This window comes from Lepisosteus oculatus, unplaced genomic scaffold, assembly GCF_040954835.1.
Source record: "Lepisosteus oculatus isolate fLepOcu1 unplaced genomic scaffold, fLepOcu1.hap2 HAP2_SCAFFOLD_39, whole genome shotgun sequence".
NCBI lineage: Eukaryota > Metazoa > Chordata > Actinopteri > Semionotiformes > Lepisosteidae > Lepisosteus > Lepisosteus oculatus.
In genome coordinates, this window is record NW_027167923.1 from 880,727 (window position 1) to 894,991 (window position 14,265).

The 14,265-nt window shown below is 49.3% G+C and overlaps 4 non-coding genes across 4 annotated transcripts; all 4 read left to right on the forward strand.

The window, feature by feature from the left end:
• The first annotated feature begins 361 nt into the window (after positions 1-361).
• Positions 362-444, forward strand: trnal-aag (transfer RNA leucine (anticodon AAG)). Its single transcript has one exon. It is a non-coding gene; the product is annotated as a tRNA-Leu (tRNA).
• A 4,032-nt stretch (positions 445-4,476) lies between these two features.
• trnal-aag (transfer RNA leucine (anticodon AAG)) lies at positions 4,477-4,559 on the forward strand. The gene has a single exon. It is a non-coding gene; the product is annotated as a tRNA-Leu (tRNA).
• Positions 4,560-8,584: 4,025 nt separating this feature from the next.
• Positions 8,585-8,667, forward strand: trnal-aag (transfer RNA leucine (anticodon AAG)). The gene has a single exon. It is a non-coding gene; the product is annotated as a tRNA-Leu (tRNA).
• Positions 8,668-12,697: 4,030 nt separating this feature from the next.
• trnal-aag (transfer RNA leucine (anticodon AAG)) lies at positions 12,698-12,780 on the forward strand. The gene has a single exon. It is a non-coding gene; the product is annotated as a tRNA-Leu (tRNA).
• The last annotated feature ends 1,485 nt before the right edge of the window (positions 12,781-14,265 follow it).

Genomic DNA, 14,265 nt, shown 5'->3' on the forward strand with positions numbered 1-14,265 from the left:
AGGACACACGTAGCAGAGGATGGTTTCGATCCATCGACCTCTGGGTTATGGGCCCAGCACGCTTCCGCTGCGCCACTCTGCTGACGGCCGCTCTGCGCGTGGCGCACAACTGCTCTTTTTATTTCCTACATAAGTGATGAAAGAGTTGAAAGTTTCAACGACAAACGCAGACGTCACTTTGAGCGCTTGGTGTTGTAGCACAAATCATCACATGCTGCTCTACACTGGATTATAAAAGCCGACACATTTTCCAAACATTTTAATGCTGGAGTCACAATGTAGTATTAATAACAGTGCGATACTCGAGGAGCGTAGTGGGATCGCGGTGGCTCATCAGACCGCCCCGGGATTAGGGGCCAGCGTCAGGATGGCCGAGCGGTCTAAGGCGCTGCGTTAAGGTCGCAGTCTCCCCTGGAGGCGTGGGTTCGAATCCCACTCCTGACAAAAAGCTTGCTCAGTGCCGTCTCCAGTCGGGTGCAAATGGGTGAAGCAGCCTGCCGCGGGGAACGTGCGCCGATAGGCGTAGGTGTATCCCCTGCCTCTTCCGATTTAGCTCGTGCTCCATAGGATGGAAGCGGATGCTCTGGCTTTTTGACTCGAATATAACCTGATCACAACAGAAGGCCGTGCAGCCCAGTGCTGGTTTAAGAATGCCTCGTGTCTTCAGGCCCCTATTCCTTCAGGTTACCCCTTTGGAATAGTCGTCCGAAAAAGACGGGAAAGGAAAAGCATGTAAGCTCCCACACACTGCGTTAGCATTAGCGGTTGGAATCTGATGGGAGAAAAGCAACCTGGCTCGCCGTCAAGCAATCCATCCCTGGTCTCCCACGTGACAGGCGGGGATACGCACCACTATACTAACGAGGAGCGCTTGCTTGGCGCTTGAAGACACTTCCTCTTGCGGCTACTACTGTTTCCGGTTTCGTCTTTTCTTTTCATTCCTCCCAGAGGAGCGCATGAAAACGTTTCCATCTCCGCCATCCTCACCCCTCCAATGCTATGGTCCCTGCTCCTCCTGGTGCACTGCAAACACTCATTCAGCCGGTTCTTTCAGTTTGAATAATTAGGTCTTCAAAGGCTGGAAGTAGGGCGCAAGACATGCCAATGCCAAAAGCGTGGCTGTGTGCTTCCAGCTGTGAAATGTCACTGGTGGATGTTAAAGACATTACTTCCAAGGCAGCAGGTCCAAGCGATTAAGCGTTTGTACAAGAAGCAGGAAGAGAGAAACGGCACTCCGCCTTTTTCTGGGCAGGCCGAAGCGACAGGAGAAGGGCGCCGTAGTCGGCAGGATTCGAGCCGACGCGGGGAGTCCCCAATGGCTTTCTAGCCCTTCGCCTTAACCGCTCGGCCACGACTACAGGGAGCGCCGCCGCCGCCGGCTTGCGATCATTTAACACGGAGGGCGAGGCGGCGGCGGTAACCTTTTTCAATGTCGCTCTCCGTTTCCCCCCCAAAAAAGCCAAATGACATGCTAGCACTCGGACACCCTTCAGAAGACTGAAGGGTGGCTTAAAGCTGGAAGGATTAGGTCTCCTCCTTCCGACGCGACAATCGAACTTCCTTAGGCAGAGAGAAAGCAACATCGAGGAGCGTCAACAAGACTTTAGAAGCTGCGACACACGCCACTTTCAGTCGCAGACACAGCAGTTTTAAAGGCAGGAATCGCCTTTGCGAACGCCATGAGAAACAGAACGCAAGCTGTCCTGTCCTGCGGTTTAACAAACAGCCACGGCTTTCATGCGACTGGACATTTCTTTTCTGGAGCGAATTCACTTTCAACTTCAAGAAATTCACACAACTTGCGAAATACGAAATACAAATCGGGCTCATCGCTGCACAAGAAATACCGCCGGCTGGCAAGAAAATGACAACGGTGTTTTTCCTTAACGAAAAACTTCCCATGGAGAAAAACAACGGCTGTGCGTCTCTGTCGGCTTGATTCAGTTTAATGCAAGTATTCATTCTCCTCCTGGAAAATACAGCTTGCGAAAGATGAAATACAATTCTTGGCTTTTCTGGGTGAGTGCAGAAGAAATCCTGCCGGCTGGCAGAAGAATTCCAGCCTTTTTTACTCTTTAACCACAAACTTGCGAATGATACAAAGCAAGCGGGGTGCGTTTCTGTGCAGCTGTTAACTGAACAGCTGCTGCTTCAAGCCCACCCAGGGCTCATTCCGATTTCAACATCATGCCCCCTGAAGGTAGACTGGATTTCTTTGCGAAGCATTCACCCTTTGGACGTTTCAGGAAAGGTGCGTGTCGATGCCAGACTTGAAAAGCTTTCCATACAAAGAAACAACATAGTGCTTTTGATTGATGGGAAACGGCAAGAGCGGTTTGAGCAGCTCCGGCCTCTCAACCGCTTTACAAAGTGATCGCCACCTCGGTAGCCAGTTTAGAAGGCTGAAAAGGATGCTGGAAGCACAGCGACGTTCTAAAACCAGCGCTTGAAAAGCATCTGCATACATAAAATGTCCATTTCCCCAAAGCTGAATCTGCAGCTTCAGAAGATTGTCAGCTATACGTTTTCGTTCTTTGTTTCCTTTTTTTACATGACAAGCTTTCGAGAAATGAACTGTCTATTGTGATGAAGGCTGCATTAGAAATTGTGCATCTAGCTTAGTTCAATGAAATCGGGAGGTGCGCCTGTCTCAAGCGGATGGCTCTTTGCAGGCACACTACGGAAACCTGCGGGCGCAAGTTGGGAGAAGTGACTCTTGCAGAGTGTTGAGCTTCGAGAAGAGGGCTCCGCTCAGGAAGATATTTCCACATGTTGAAGAGTCGCTTTTCGCCCTTTCTTTCCCACATTTTTCCAGTGCGGTTATTGATCGCGTTCAAAATGTTTTCCCAACGTACGTGTTACCTGCAAAATCACAGTGAAACTGTTATGGCGAAAAGATTCCTAATAGTTATTGTATTAGAATAGCTCTCCAATTTCTTAGCCTTCGTACACGCAATGTTTAAGGAAACGCTAGAGTAAATGAAACTGTAAATAGACAGGAGCTCTTCTTAGTTTTCATACAAGTTATGATGGCTGCAGCTCCTATCTGCGTCCGGGTGACCGGAGCCAAGGGATTATCTGCGGAACCTTTGATTTATCTCTCGGGCAAGGAGCTAGATACGCCCTTTTCATCTCAGTTTGATCACACCTGTGCATTAAAACGCAGTGCTCGGTACCATCGAGGTGTAAGAGGTTCAAGGATGAGCGGGAAACTTTGTTAATAAGGAGACGGGCACCGCCCAACGTGGGGCTCGAACCCACGACCCTGAGATTAAGAGTCTCATGCTCTACCGACTGAGCTAGCCGGGCGCCGGTGGCGCAGGTGGTTAACTTGTCCCTGTTGACGGCAATTTGACAAGGTATACTTCCTGGCTTTTCATCATGTGCTGACCGGATTCGAGAGTAGCACACCCTGTTCTTTGTTGATTACTGTACCTCCAGCAGCGCAAATGTCAGTAATCATTGAAATGTACGACCTACAATCTCCTCAGCATTGTGGACTTCTCAGTGATCATCCTTCTACGTTCTGCTGTAGTTTTCATGCAAGTGAAAACCGTGCTCCAAATAACAGCGGCACAGTTGTATCCTGCGGTAAGCATTCTTCTAATTCCATCGTTTTGCTCCAGGTAAAAGGTAGCGCATCATAGTGTTGATATTCCAAGGTTTCAGAGTCCGTATTGGATGGCTTGGATGCAGACATCGCTCAGAGCTCCCAGTATGATTTTCCCGAGTTCAGTTTTGCAGTGTTTTAGTGCTTTACTACTTCCAGTGGGCCTTTGAATGCTCTGCTAAGTAGAGACGTGACATAATTACTAATGCGACCGAGTGTGCTGGCTGTTCCTGGTTCGTAATGATTAACGCGAGAAATCAATATAAACATAACTGCTTCGATTTCGAGGTTCAGTTGAAGCATTCGAAGAAACTATCAAAGACCTCAGAACAACCGAAGACACATTTGGTCATCTCCGTATTGGTGAAGATTAAAGAGTCCCGCAAGTGTCAAGCTTGCACAAACACACACGAGAGAGAAACTCAGGACAGAACTTAAAGAAAGGGAGATGCAGACTATTTGAAGGCACTTTGCTAACCCAATGGCATGATTATGAATCATGCATAGGACACACGTAGCAGAGGATGGTTTCGATCCATCGACCTCTGGGTTATGGGCCCAGCACGCTTCCGCTGCGCCACTCTGCTGACGGCCGCTCTGCGCGTGGCGCACAACTGCTCTTTTTATTTCCTACATAAGTGATGAAAGAGTTGAAAGTTTCAACGACAAACGCAGACGTCACTTTGAGCGCTTGGTGTTGTAGCACAAATCATCACATGCTGCTCTACACTGGATTATAAAAGCCGACACATTTTCCAAACATTTTAATGCTGGAGTCACAATGTAGTATTAATAACAGTGCGATACTCGAGGAGCGTAGTGGGATCGCGGTGGCTCATCAGACCGCCCCGGGATTAGGGGCCAGCGTCAGGATGGCCGAGCGGTCTAAGGCGCTGCGTTAAGGTCGCAGTCTCCCCTGGAGGCGTGGGTTCGAATCCCACTCCTGACAAAAAGCTTGCTCAGTGCCGTCTCCAGTCGGGTGCAAATGGGTGAAGCAGCCTGCCGCGGGGAACGTGCGCCGATAGGCGTAGGTGTATCCCCTGCCTCTTCCGATTTAGCTCGTGCTCCATAGGATGGAAGCGGATGCTCTGGCTTTTTGACTCGAATATAACCTGATCACAACAGAAGGCCGTGCAGCCCAGTGCTGGTTTAAGAATGCCTCGTGTCTTCAGGCCCCTATTCCTTCAGGTTACCCCTTTGGAATAGTCGTCCGAAAAAGACGGGAAAGGAAAAGCATGTAAGCTCCCACACACTGCGTTAGCATTAGCGGTTGGAATCTGATGGGAGAAAAGCAACCTGGCTCGCCGTCAAGCAATCCATCCCTGGTCTCCCACGTGACAGGCGGGGATACGCACCACTATACTAACGAGGAGCGCTTGCTTGGCGCTTGAAGACACTTCCTCTTGCGGCTACTACTGTTTCCGGTTTCGTCTTTTCTTTTCATTCCTCCCAGAGGAGCGCATGAAAACGTTTCCATCTCCGCCATCCTCACCCCTCCAATGCTATGGTCCCTGCTCCTCCTGGTGCACTGCAAACACTCATTCAGCCGGTTCTTTCAGTTTGAATAATTAGGTCTTCAAAGGCTGGAAGTAGGGCGCAAGACATGCCAATGCCAAAAGCGTGGCTGTGTGCTTCCAGCTGTGAAATGTCACTGGTGGATGTTAAAGACATTACTTCCAAGGCAGCAGGTCCAAGCGATTAAGCGTTTGTACAAGAAGCAGGAAGAGAGAAACGGCACTCCGCCTTTTTCTGGGCAGGCCGAAGCGACAGGAGAAGGGCGCCGTAGTCGGCAGGATTCGAGCCGACGCGGGGAGTCCCCAATGGCTTTCTAGCCCTTCGCCTTAACCGCTCGGCCACGACTACAGGGAGCGCCGCCGCCGCCGGCTTGCGATCATTTAACACGGAGGGCGAGGCGGCGGCGGTAACCTTTTTCAATGTCGCTCTCCGTTTCCCCCCCAAAAAAGCCAAATCACATGCTAGCACTCGGACACCCTTCAGAAGACTGAAGGGTGGCTTAAAGCTGGAAGGATTAGGTCTCCCCGTTCCGACGCGACAATCGAACTTCCTTAGGCAGAGAGAAAGCAACATCGAGGAGCGTCAACAAGACTTTAGAAGCTGCGACACACGCCACTTTCAGTCGCAGACACAGCAGTTTTAAAGGCAGGAATCGCCTTTGCGAACGCCATGAGAAACAGAACGCAAGCTCAGGTCCTGCGGTTTAACAAACAGCCACGGCTTTCAAGCGACATTTCTTTTCTGGAGCGAATTCACTTTCAACTTCAAGAAATTCACACAACTTGCGAAATACGAAATACAAATCTGGCTCATCGCTGCACAAGAAATACCGCCGGCTGGCAAGAAAATGACAACGGTGTTTTTCCTTAACGAAAAACTTCCCATGGAGAAAAACAACGGCTGTGCGTCTCTGTCGGCTTGATTCAGTTTAATGCAAGTATTCATTCTCCTCCTGGAAAATACAGCTTGCGAAAGATGAAATACAATTCTTGGCTTTTCTGGGTGAGTGCAGAAGAAATCCTGCCGGCTGGCAGAAGAATTCCAGCCTTTTTTACTCTTTAACCAGAAACTTGCGAATGATACAAAGCAAGCGGGGTGCGTTTCTGTGCAGCTGTTAACTGAACAGCTGCTGCTTCAAGCCCACCCAGGGCTCATTCCGATTTCAACATCATGCCCCCTGAAGGTAGACTGGATTTCTTTGCGAAGCATTCACCCTTTGGACGTTTCAGGAAAGGTGCGTGTCGATGCCAGACTTGAAAAGCTTTCCATACAAAGAAACAACATAGTGCTTTTGATTGATGGGAAACGGCAAGAGCGGTTTGAGCAGCTCCGGCCTCTCAACCGCTTTACAAAGTGATCGCCACCTCGGTAGCCAGTTTAGAAGGCTGAAAAGGATGCTGGAAGCACAGCGACGTTCTAAAACCAGCGCTTGAAAAGCATCTGCATACATAAAATGTCCATTTCCCCAAAGCTGAATCTGCAGCTTCAGAAGATTGTCAGCTATACGTTTTCGTTCTTTGTTTCCTTTTTTTACATGACAAGCTTTCGAGAAATGAACTGTCTATTGTGATGAAGGCTGCATTAGAAATTGTGCATCTAGCTTAGTTCAATGAAATCGGGAGGTGCGCCTGTCTCAAGCGGATGGCTCTTTGCAGGCACACTACGGAAACCTGCGGGCGCAAGTTGGGAGAAGTGACTCTTGCAGAGTGTTGAGCTTCGAGAAGAGGGCTCCGCTCAGGAAGATATTTCCACATGTTGAAGAGTCGCTTTTCGCCCTTTCTTTCCCACATTTTTCCAGTGCGGTTATTGATCGCGTTCAAAATGTTTTCCCAACGTACGTGTTACCTGCAAAATCACAGTGAAACTGTTATGGCGAAAAGATTCCTAATAGTTATTGTATTAGAATAGCTCTCCAATTTCTTAGCCTTCGTACACGCAATGTTTAAGGAAACGCTAGAGTAAATGAAACTGTAAATAGACAGGAGCTCTTCTTAGTTTTCATACAAGTTATGATGGCTGCAGCTCCTATCTGCGTCCGGGTGACCGGAGCCAAGGGATTATCTGCGGAACCTTTGATTTATCTCTCGGGCAAGGAGCTAGATACGCCCTTTTCATCTCAGTTTGATCACACCTGTGCATTAAAACGCAGTGCTCGGTACCATCGAGGTGTAAGAGGTTCAAGGATGAGCGGGAAACTTTGTTAATAAGGAGACGGGCACCGCCCAACGTGGGGCTCGAACCCACGACCCTGAGATTAAGAGTCTCATGCTCTACCGACTGAGCTAGCCGGGCGCCGGTGGCGCAGGTGGTTAACTTGTCCCTGTTGACGGCAATTTGACAAGGTATACTTCCTGGCTTTTCATCATGTGCTGACCGGATTCGAGAGTAGCACACCCTGTTCTTTGTTGATTACTGTACCTCCAGCAGCGCAAATGTCAGTAATCATTGAAATGTACGACCTACAATCTCCTCAGCATTGTGGACTTCTCAGTGATCATCCTTCTACGTTCTGCTGTAGTTTTCATGCAAGTGAAAACCGTGCTCCAAATAACAGCGGCACAGTTGTATCCTGCGGTAAGCATTCTTCTAATTCCATCGTTTTGCTCCAGGTAAAAGGTAGCGCATCATAGTGTTGATATTCCAAGGTTTCAGAGTCCGTATTGGATGGCTTGGATGCAGACATCGCTCAGAGCTCCCAGTATGATTTTCCCGAGTTCAGTTTTGCAGTGTTTTAGTGCTTTACTACTTCCAGTGGGCCTTTGAATGCTCTGCTAAGTAGAGACGTGACATAATTACTAATGCGACCGAGTGTGCTGGCTGTTCCTGGTTCGTAATGATTAACGCGAGAAATCAATATAAACATAACTGCTTCGATTTCGAGGTTCAGTTGAAGCATTCGAAGAAACTATCAAAGACCTCAGAACAACCGAAGACACATTTGGTCATCTCCGTATTGGTGAAGATTAAAGAGTCCCGCAAGTGTCAAGCTTGCACAAACACACACGAGAGAGAAACTCAGGACAGAACTTAAAGAAAGGGAGATGCAGACTATTTGAAGGCACTTTGCTAACCCAATGGCATGATTATGAATCATGCATAGGACACACGTAGCAGAGGATGGTTTCGATCCATCGACCTCTGGGTTATGGGCCCAGCACGCTTCCGCTGCGCCACTCTGCTGACGGCCGCTCTGCGCGTGGCGCACAACTGCTCTTTTTATTTCCTACATAAGTGATGAAAGAGTTGAAAGTTTCAACGACAAACGCAGACGTCACTTTGAGCGCTTGGTGTTGTAGCACAAATCATCACATGCTGCTCTACACTGGATTATAAAAGCCGACACATTTTCCAAACATTTTAATGCTGGAGTCACAATGTAGTATTAATAACAGTGCGATACTCGAGGAGCGTAGTGGGATCGCGGTGGCTCATCAGACCGCCCCGGGATTAGGGGCCAGCGTCAGGATGGCCGAGCGGTCTAAGGCGCTGCGTTAAGGTCGCAGTCTCCCCTGGAGGCGTGGGTTCGAATCCCACTCCTGACAAAAAGCTTGCTCAGTGCCGTCTCCAGTCGGGTGCAAATGGGTGAAGCAGCCTGCCGCGGGGAACGTGCGCCGATAGGCGTAGGTGTATCCCCTGCCTCTTCCGATTTAGCTCGTGCTCCATAGGATGGAAGCGGATGCTCTGGCTTTTTGACTCGAATATAACCTGATCACAACAGAAGGCCGTGCAGCCCAGTGCTGGTTTAAGAATGCCTCGTGTCTTCAGGCCCCTATTCCTTCAGGTTACCCCTTTGGAATAGTCGTCCGAAAAAGACGGGAAAGGAAAAGCATGTAAGCTCCCACACACTGCGTTAGCATTAGCGGTTGGAATCTGATGGGAGAAAAGCAACCTGGCTCGCCGTCAAGCAATCCATCCCTGGTCTCCCACGTGACAGGCGGGGATACGCACCACTATACTAACGAGGAGCGCTTGCTTGGCGCTTGAAGACACTTCCTCTTGCGGCTACTACTGTTTCCGGTTTCGTCTTTTCTTTTCATTCCTCCCAGAGGAGCGCATGAAAACGTTTCCATCTCCGCCATCCTCACCCCTCCAATGCTATGGTCCCTGCTCCTCCTGGTGCACTGCAAACACTCATTCAGCCGGTTCTTTCAGTTTGAATAATTAGGTCTTCAAAGGCTGGAAGTAGGGCGCAAGACATGCCAATGCCAAAAGCGTGGCTGTGTGCTTCCAGCTGTGAAATGTCACTGGTGGATGTTAAAGACATTACTTCCAAGGCAGCAGGTCCAAGCGATTAAGCGTTTGTACAAGAAGCAGGAAGAGAGAAACGGCACTCCGCCTTTTTCTGGGCAGGCCGAAGCGACAGGAGAAGGGCGCCGTAGTCGGCAGGATTCGAGCCGACGCGGGGAGTCCCCAATGGCTTTCTAGCCCTTCGCCTTAACCGCTCGGCCACGACTACAGGGAGCGCCGCCGCCGCCGGCTTGCGATCATTTAACACGGAGGGCGAGGCGGCGGCGGTAACCTTTTTCAATGTCGCTCTCCGTTTCCCCCCCAAAAAAGCCAAATCACATGCTAGCACTCGGACACCCTTCAGAAGACTGAAGGGTGGCTTAAAGCTGGAAGGATTAGGTCTCCCCGTTCCGACGCGACAATCGAACTTCCTTAGGCAGAGAGAAAGCAACATCGAGGAGCGTCAACAAGACTTTAGAAGCTGCGACACACGCCACTTTCAGTCGCAGACACAGCAGTTTTAAAGGCAGGAATCGCCTTTGCGAACGCCATGAGAAACAGAACGCAAGCTCAGGTCCTGCGGTTTAACAAACAGCCACGGCTTTCATGCGACTGGACATTTCTTTTCTGGAGCGAATTCACTTTCAACTTCAAGAAATTCACACAACTTGCGAAATACGAAATACAAATCGGGCTCATCGCTGCACAAGAAATACCGCCGGCTGGCAAGAAAATGACAACGGTGTTTTTCCTTAACGAAAAACTTCCCATGGAGAAAAACAACGGCTGTGCGTCTCTGTCGGCTTGATTCAGTTTAATGCAAGTATTCATTCTCCTCCTGGAAAATACAGCTTGCGAAAGATGAAATACAATTCTTGGCTTTTCTGGGTGAGTGCAGAAGAAATCCTGCCGGCTGGCAGAAGAATTCCAGCCTTTTTTACTCTTTAACCACAAACTTGCGAATGATACAAAGCAAGCGGGGTGCGTTTCTGTGCAGCTGTTAACTGAACAGCTGCTGCTTCAAGCCCACCCAGGGCTCATTCCGATTTCAACATCATGCCCCCTGAAGGTAGACTGGATTTCTTTGCGAAGCATTCACCCTTTGGACGTTTCAGGAAAGGTGCGTGTCGATGCCAGACTTGAAAAGCTTTCCATACAAAGAAACAACATAGTGCTTTTGATTGATGGGAAACGGCAAGAGCGGTTTGAGCAGCTCCGGCCTCTCAACCGCTTTACAAAGTGATCGCCACCTCGGTAGCCAGTTTAGAAGGCTGAAAAGGATGCTGGAAGCACAGCGACGTTCTAAAACCAGCGCTTGAAAAGCATCTGCATACATAAAATGTCCATTTCCCCAAAGCTGAATCTGCAGCTTCAGAAGATTGTCAGCTATACGTTTTCGTTCTTTGTTTCCTTTTTTTACATGACAAGCTTTCGAGAAATGAACTGTCTATTGTGATGAAGGCTGCATTAGAAATTGTGCATCTAGCTTAGTTCAATGAAATCGGGAGGTGCGCCTGTCTCAAGCGGATGGCTCTTTGCAGGCACACTACGGAAACCTGCGGGCGCAAGTTGGGAGAAGTGACTCTTGCAGAGTGTTGAGCTTCGAGAAGAGGGCTCCGCTCAGGAAGATATTTCCACATGTTGAAGAGTCGCTTTTCGCCCTTTCTTTCCCACATTTTTCCAGTGCGGTTATTGATCGCGTTCAAAATGTTTTCCCAACGTACGTGTTACCTGCAAAATCACAGTGAAACTGTTATGGCGAAAAGATTCCTAATAGTTATTGTATTAGAATAGCTCTCCAATTTCTTAGCCTTCGTACACGCAATGTTTAAGGAAACGCTAGAGTAAATGAAACTGTAAATAGACAGGAGCTCTTCTTAGTTTTCATACAAGTTATGATGGCTGCAGCTCCTATCTGCGTCCGGGTGACCGGAGCCAAGGGATTATCTGCGGAACCTTTGATTTATCTCTCGGGCAAGGAGCTAGATACGCCCTTTTCATCTCAGTTTGATCACACCTGTGCATTAAAACGCAGTGCTCGGTACCATCGAGGTGTAAGAGGTTCAAGGATGAGCGGGAAACTTTGTTAATAAGGAGACGGGCACCGCCCAACGTGGGGCTCGAACCCACGACCCTGAGATTAAGAGTCTCATGCTCTACCGACTGAGCTAGCCGGGCGCCGGTGGCGCAGGTGGTTAACTTGTCCCTGTTGACGGCAATTTGACAAGGTATACTTCCTGGCTTTTCATCATGTGCTGACCGGATTCGAGAGTAGCACACCCTGTTCTTTGTTGATTACTGTACCTCCAGCAGCGCAAATGTCAGTAATCATTGAAATGTACGACCTACAATCTCCTCAGCATTGTGGACTTCTCAGTGATCATCCTTCTACGTTCTGCTGTAGTTTTCATGCAAGTGAAAACCGTGCTCCAAATAACAGCGGCACAGTTGTATCCTGCGGTAAGCATTCTTCTAATTCCATCGTTTTGCTCCAGGTAAAAGGTAGCGCATCATAGTGTTGATATTCCAAGGTTTCAGAGTCCGTATTGGATGGCTTGGATGCAGACATCGCTCAGAGCTCCCAGTATGATTTTCCCGAGTTCAGTTTTGCAGTGTTTTAGTGCTTTACTACTTCCAGTGGGCCTTTGAATGCTCTGCTAAGTAGAGACGTGACATAATTACTAATGCGACCGAGTGTGCTGGCTGTTCCTGGTTCGTAATGATTAACGCGAGAAATCAATATAAACATAACTGCTTCGATTTCGAGGTTCAGTTGAAGCATTCGAAGAAACTATCAAAGACCTCAGAACAACCGAAGACACATTTGGTCATCTCCGTATTGGTGAAGATTAAAGAGTCCCGCAAGTGTCAAGCTTGCACAAACACACACGAGAGAGAAACTCAGGACAGAACTTAAAGAAAGGGAGATGCAGACTATTTGAAGGCACTTTGCTAACCCAATGGCATGATTATGAATCATGCATAGGACACACGTAGCAGAGGATGGTTTCGATCCATCGACCTCTGGGTTATGGGCCCAGCACGCTTCCGCTGCGCCACTCTGCTGACGGCCGCTCTGCGCGTGGCGCACAACTGCTCTTTTTATTTCCTACATAAGTGATGAAAGAGTTGAAAGTTTCAACGACAAACGCAGACGTCACTTTGAGCGCTTGGTGTTGTAGCACAAATCATCACATGCTGCTCTACACTGGATTATAAAAGCCGACACATTTTCCAAACATTTTAATGCTGGAGTCACAATGTAGTATTAATAACAGTGCGATACTCGAGGAGCGTAGTGGGATCGCGGTGGCTCATCAGACCGCCCCGGGATTAGGGGCCAGCGTCAGGATGGCCGAGCGGTCTAAGGCGCTGCGTTAAGGTCGCAGTCTCCCCTGGAGGCGTGGGTTCGAATCCCACTCCTGACAAAAAGCTTGCTCAGTGCCGTCTCCAGTCGGGTGCAAATGGGTGAAGCAGCCTGCCGCGGGGAACGTGCGCCGATAGGCGTAGGTGTATCCCCTGCCTCTTCCGATTTAGCTCGTGCTCCATAGGATGGAAGCGGATGCTCTGGCTTTTTGACTCGAATATAACCTGATCACAACAGAAGGCCGTGCAGCCCAGTGCTGGTTTAAGAATGCCTCGTGTCTTCAGGCCCCTATTCCTTCAGGTTACCCCTTTGGAATAGTCGTCCGAAAAAGACGGGAAAGGAAAAGCATGTAAGCTCCCACACACTGCGTTAGCATTAGCGGTTGGAATCTGATGGGAGAAAAGCAACCTGGCTCGCCGTCAAGCAATCCATCCCTGGTCTCCCACGTGACAGGCGGGGATACGCACCACTATACTAACGAGGAGCGCTTGCTTGGCGCTTGAAGACACTTCCTCTTGCGGCTACTACTGTTTCCGGTTTCGTCTTTTCTTTTCATTCCTCCCAGAGGAGCGCATGAAAACGTTTCCATCTCCGCCATCCTCACCCCTCCAATGCTATGGTCCCTGCTCCTCCTGGTGCACTGCAAACACTCATTCAGCCGGTTCTTTCAGTTTGAATAATTAGGTCTTCAAAGGCTGGAAGTAGGGCGCAAGACATGCCAATGCCAAAAGCGTGGCTGTGTGCTTCCAGCTGTGAAATGTCACTGGTGGATGTTAAAGACATTACTTCCAAGGCAGCAGGTCCAAGCGATTAAGCGTTTGTACAAGAAGCAGGAAGAGAGAAACGGCACTCCGCCTTTTTCTGGGCAGGCCGAAGCGACAGGAGAAGGGCGCCGTAGTCGGCAGGATTCGAGCCGACGCGGGGAGTCCCCAATGGCTTTCTAGCCCTTCGCCTTAACCGCTCGGCCACGACTACAGGGAGCGCCGCCGCCGCCGGCTTGCGATCATTTAACACGGAGGGCGAGGCGGCGGCGGTAACCTTTTTCAATGTCGCTCTCCGTTTCCCCCCCAAAAAAGCCAAATCACATGCTAGCACTCGGACACCCTTCAGAAGACTGAAGGGTGGCTTAAAGCTGGAAGGATTAGGTCTCCCCGTTCCGACGCGACAATCGAACTTCCTTAGGCAGAGAGAAAGCAACATCGAGGAGCGTCAACAAGACTTTAGAAGCTGCGACACACGCCACTTTCAGTCGCAGACACAGCAGTTTTAAAGGCAGGAATCGCCTTTGCGAACGCCATGAGAAACAGAACGCAAGCTCAGGTCCTGCGGTTTAACAAACAGCCACGGCTTTCAAGCGACATTTCTTTTCTGGAGCGAATTCACTTTCAACTTCAAGAAATTCACACAACTTGCGAAATACGAAATACAAATCTGGCTCATCGCTGCACAAGAAATACCGCCGGCTGGCAAGAAAATGACAACGGTGTTTTTCCTTAACGAAAAACTTCCCATGGAGAAAAACAACGGCTGTGCGTCTCTGTCGGCT